This window comes from Corvus brachyrhynchos, unplaced genomic scaffold (assembly GCF_000691975.1).
Source record: "Corvus brachyrhynchos isolate BGI_N302 unplaced genomic scaffold, ASM69197v1 scaffold26, whole genome shotgun sequence".
NCBI lineage: Eukaryota > Metazoa > Chordata > Aves > Passeriformes > Corvidae > Corvus > Corvus brachyrhynchos.
The window spans coordinates 1,212,484-1,218,554 of record NW_008239324.1 but is presented as its reverse complement, the minus strand read 5'-3'; positions in this window follow the sequence as shown (position 1 = coordinate 1,218,554).

Here is a 6,071-nt window from a genome sequence, read left to right as displayed (position 1 = left end):
AGCTCAGTAAAGAAAACATTCCCAGGACTTTTATTCAGGGATTGATAAGCGTTGATGCTGTAGGGGATGGGAAAGCTGGTGGCGTTCACCGTCGCTTGCTGACCTGTGATTTCATCTCTCCTATTTTGTTCTCTGCAGTTATGCCAGAATCCTGTGTAAAGAGCAGATACATACACAATACAGAGATACTTTTCTTGTTTTTCCACAGAGCACATAATAAAACTGTAGAATGCATGGACACATGCTCTTGCAGTGGCCAAAAATGTAAAGTATTTAGAAAAGAACAGAGAAATTTAGGCAGCAAAGGTTCCCCAGGAAGATGTGGCACAGAAAGTCAGTAACCTACCTATTTCTGGGCAGCAGGGAGATGTTTTACCACAATGTGGATGCTTTTCCTGTTCTTTTTTCCCCAAGATTCTTGATAGATGATGTACATGGGGGCTGCTGGTGTGACCTTGTGGGGATGTATCTGTGCTGAGGCACCTGAGGGTGGCCTGGGCTCTCTTAGGTTGGTGTTGCATCTTTGGGTTGATCATGCAATACTTACCTGACAATATTTCTATATCAGAAGAGCCAAAAAGATCTGAATTTTCTGGTTCTATCCATATGTGCATGTAGAGATATTCCAGACTGATGGTGTCTGTATATAATGGGCGATCTCACTCGGAAATGCTTCCAGCCTCCCAATCATTCTGCAGGGAGCAGTTTGTAATTTAATAAAGGCACTGCTGTCAATCCTCCTCCCTCCCCAAACAGGCTTTTTGTAATGCTTAAATATAATACCAAGATAATTGCTTTGCCTGGCATCTCTAACACAAGATGCATTTCAGGCTTTTAAAGTCAGGGGGAAAACAAAAGTGTAAATCAAAATAAATATTTAAGGAAATATGAATGCACTGGAAAAGGGGAGGAAAAAAGTAAGGAAAATAAATTAATTTTAAAAGCCTGCACTGTCCTCATTCATTGGCTTAGAAATCAGCCCAGTGCTGAATCTTCAGTGGGTGCAATTTCACCACAAAATTATTTGATGCTGTTTCTTTTATTGATTGAGTACACAGCCTGTTGTCTGCGAGCTCTAATTCTGCTTCAGGCCTCAGCCAATGTATAGGCCTGGCCTTTCCCAGGTTCTTTATATTTGTGCCATGTGAAAGCTGATGATAAATAAAACAATTTTTTGGTTATTTGGGGAAAAAGAAAAGAAATTACATGTGATTGAAAAGAGCATTTAAACACCCAAAAATTCATTTAAATGCTTCCATTGTGTTCACTGGTGGTTGGCACTTGTGGAATTAATTGGATTTAGATAGCCTTGTTACGTGGAAATTCAGCCTCTTTTCAGATCCCTGTATTACTCACTGGCCATAAAGAATAGCTTGGCCTCCTTTTCTCCGTTTAATTACGACATTGCACATTGCAAGGTAAACTTTAAGGACTGATGCCAACATTTTATTCAGTCCAGCACTGTTGGCTTCATGTTCCTGTTTATTCCCTCATAATTTGTCTTTATGAAGCAATAGAAATCCCCTCTCTTGCCAAATGCCTCGTTTATATGAACAATTAAATTGACAGTAAAGCACTCAATCCGCCTCTTCATTATTCAAGTCTTACCAAGTTGCAGCATTATTGATTCCAGTAGAATAAGGCTGCAATGGCCCAGGAATATGTGGTAAATCAGGCCATGGGTACCCAGGACTTGTTAAACACTTTTATAATATACTGCTGGTTCACCCCTGCCCTTGGAAACCCCAGTCATGATCCACGGTCCTGTTGTGCCACAAATTGTCTTGGAAGACTGAGTCACATCTCACTGGCAGTGTTTTATTCCTTATTTCCTTCCTTGCCTTCGTAAAAGTTTCTATTTTTCTTTTTCTAGTCTGATGAAAGCTGAAAGGGGCCACTTCTGAATTACCAAGGAAGCAAATGAATCATTTGGGGCATTTCTTTGCTGTGTAAATGTAAAATAATGTTCATGACACGTAACACACCCATTTCTGTGTCTTTTCACTCCTCTCCATGCACAAACACTGAACCTGAACCAACTTTGCTGAAGTTTCCTGAAGTTTTCTGTGCTCTTTTCCTCTGGGCATTTATGAAGAAAATTATGCCTGTTAATGAACAGTAGCTGAGGAAAGGAATCTCAAATGGATAATCATTCCTACATGGACCCCAATGAATTTTGCATAAGGGATGAATCACTTAGGTTTAAAAGGGTTTAAGGAATTAAAATGTTGTGTGGCACGGGCAGAGGGAAAGCTGAGTGCCATGGCTTGGGGCTGGGTGCTGTTTCCCCTCCACACAGTGAGAGATGGAGCAGGAGGAAATGCCCAGGTGCTGTGGGAGTCAGGGTTTCGAGGGAGGCAGGCTCAGGTCTGTCATGACTGGAGAACAAACCTCTCCTGATTTCAGCTCCTGTGATCATCTCACCCTGAGCACCACACACAAGCTGGGTGTTTGAGGAAGGTTTTCTGCCACCTCTGAGCATCAGGAGGTCTAAAGCAAAGGGTGCATCTGTCTAAGCACGTGCATGTCAGGAAACAAATTTGGTCAGCATTTTGGCCTCACTGAGAGCGTAGCAATGGAGGGGTTTGCAAGAGTGGCCTGGTGATAATCAGCAGGAGGCTGTTGCTGATAAATGAAGTTTCCTTCCAGAGTACAAACTTCCATGTTCTCTCTGACTCTGCAGGCACATTTGGACTCTGCATTTTGATGTTTCTGTCAGAGCTGAAAACATCTTGATGATGTAAACACTTTGGTGAGATAAAAATTGGGAATTATATAAATGCTTTTCTTACCAAGTGCTTTTTATTTCAGTTCCAGAGCATTTCTCAATCACACCATTTTCATGACTGATATTAAGGAAGCCATTCCCTTAAATGGTGCACCTCAGGATCATTGAAATACCACAAATATCCAGTATACAGTACAGGATACAGCCACAGAGATAATAACTTCTCTTTCTGGTGACCCTTTAAAGCCTGGTACTTGACTGCTTTGAATGCCAAGATTGGGCATTTTAACCATTTTCATGCATTTCTGCAGCCAGGAACAGCAGACATGATTAAGATAGAGAAAGTTTTGGTTCGAAGAGAAGCTGTCTGAAGGATGTCTGCACAGGGGCCAGGTGAGAGAGAGGTTGTCTCTGTGCTGCCACAAGTTAGAGAAAATTACACCCATTTCAGAATTTGAAGAGGGAAATGGACAGAAGAAGGTGTTAATTTTCTGGGAAGAAAATCTGAAGAAGCTTTTAACCAGATGCTTCAAGTACTGTGTTACAGATATGTCTGGCTACAAGTACTGTTGTTTTTTGAGCTCTCCCTGTACACACAGGCACACACCTGACTTACAGCACACACTGAAATATCTGCCACTGGCTGGTGCAGGGTTAAAAGGGAAAAGATTGTGGTCACAGTCCAGTTACCATTGCAAAATTCTCTCTTTGTCATCCCAGCAATATCACTTCATATCTCTGTGCCTCGCTCTCCCAGTCATAAATCAAATAAATATAATTACTGTGGTCTTGTAAGAACTGTGTTTGCAATACTGAAATATGACAACAAGCTCCCACTCGGGGAGAAGGACAGGAGGTATTAAAAAGTTGATCTTCAACTAACTCTGCTGGAGAAGACAGCTTTTTAACAGGTGGGTAAGTTACTAGAAAGACTGATTATTTAAAGTTGTGTAGCTCAAGAATAAAACACAGAAGTGCTTTCAGTTTTCAAACAGAAAGAGAAATAGTGTTAAAATTCCATTAGCTGCTGTGAAAAACTGCCAGATTAAAACATGAATTGCTAAGCAGGTGAGGTGGATTTGAATACTGAATGCTGATGATTTTTTCCCCTCTCCTGTTTTAATTTATTTTTTCAAATCATTTAAAACTAGTGAAGTAAGGTCTGAGAATTTATTATTTTTAGTTTTTACTGGTAAGATTGATTTCTGCCTCTTGTTTTTCTTAATATTGTACTGCTCAAATTACCATACAAATCCAGTTCTCCATTTATGATGCATTAAATGTAAAAAAAAAAAATATATATATATAAAAAATCATTCCAATTATGTTTCTTCCCAAGCCTTGAGACCTTGTGTTAAAAGCAATATGCATAAAACTCATTGTTGTGTATTTAGTACCACACAGTTGTTAAAAAGTACCCTTGAGCTCTTCTTAATAACTTGGCTGGTTCCTCCTTGAGATCTGTATCTGTTTTAATCTATGAAATGTTAGCCTCGCTGAGGCTAAAATATAAAGATATTATTTGATCATGTCAGTGGGGAACTATTAGAAGGAGACCCCGTGCCTGCACTGCAGTCCCTGCAAAGCTGTGAGAGGTCCCCATCCACTGCCCTCTGAGGGGTGTTGCACTTTTCCCTTGGACAGGGAAGGAGAGAGCTTTTCCTCCTTGTGTGAGTCCCTGCATCTGCTTTGGGGATGAATTTCTGAGGCTGACACTGAACATCTTTTAAAATCCCATCACCAGGAGAGAAAGCAGGCCTTTCCCTCATCCCCCTGGTCTGAGCTTCAGCCCATCTGACAACCCTGGTGCTTTGCAGCTTCATGTTTCAAAGATGAATTCAGAGCCCTTGGTTTGCTCTTTCCTCCCTACAAATTCTTTCCCTGCTTGTTTGGAAGTCCCCATTCCCCAGCCTGGGACAGACCCCTCCCAGCACAAAGGGCTGCCAGGCTTCAGCAGCAAAAAGCCTCAGTACTGCAAACCCCAAAGGGTGCTTCAAGTTCCTGTCCTGCTGTCAATAATTCCACTTTTCCTGATCTCTGTCTGCTTCATCACCCCTTCACGTAGAGGAGCTTTTGGACTGATTGAAGGCACAAGGATTAGGAAGTTTAGGAAGGTCTAAGTGCTCCTTGTGAGCTTCCCTGCCCGAAGCTGCCATTCCCTCCTGTAAAGTGATCACTCTGCTCTCTCCATCTGTATTCCCTACCTCCTCTTATCCTACCAAGTCATGAGGGCTTATCAGCTGCAACTGCTAAAAGGCCAGGGAGGGAAATAATCAACAAATGTTTCATTCACAATAGTCTAAAAATTGTGATCGTATTGAGTCAGCAAAGGTGGGACTCAGAGTGGCTGGGCAAGGAACCGAGTCTGTGAGTCATGTTTATAACCCAGCTTTTGTTGTAAACACTACAAAGATGCATTAATTAACGATAAAATCAAGGGAAATGTCTGGCAGGATAGCTAGAGAGACAGAGCTGGAGAGATTAGAGAAAATGGAAGGCACTTGTAAACTCAGGCTGAACCTGAGGAAATTACTGTGTGTCCACTATGGGTGATTAATCTAAAGCAAACCAGGCACAAAGTAGGAAGAGGGATGAATGCAATGAAAAGCAAGAGTCTGGAAAGCAGAAGTGCTGGCTGGTTTTATAACGTGATGGGGCAGCGTACAGCAAAACATAAAATGACTCCATTTGTTCAGTCTCTCCACCAAACCAATCGAAAGGTGCTTGCAGAGATTTTTAAAAAGAAGATGCTGTGGATCATGGATTAAATGGGAGTTCTGCTAAATTCTCACCTCCTGTGCCTTTGGATTTCATTGTTTGAAAGAGATTTGCACCATTTGAAGCCAGTGGGGTTGACAAAGTCATTTGAAGACATGAAAGTTTTGTCTTACGAAGAAAAGGCAAAAGAACTTAGAAGATTATCAGTGACATGAGCACCATCCATCCACAGCTGCCGAGCGGCTGCCAGCATGAAGTGAAAGGAAATTCTTGTTTGGATGATTCAGGGAAGACCCAAAATTTCAGGCTGAATGCGTAGACCAGACAACAGAAAATATCTTAATTAAAATGCCACGTAGGCTCCTGAAGGAAAAGGATTTTTTCCAGTGGAGTTGCTCTTCTCTCTGAAAGTTTTGTCCTCATCCAGTGCTGGTCTGGATGAGTGCAGGCAGGAGAGGATGGGGTTTGAGAGGATGGTTTTTACCCTTGGCTCGAGCGAGGACAAGTTTGTGCTGCAAACTGTAAAAGCAACACCCCCTACTCTCTATTAAGCAGCACAAACAGCACTCAGAGCATTTTCACATTCACTTCTCTCATTTGGGCTTTAAAACCTCTTACCTGGAGC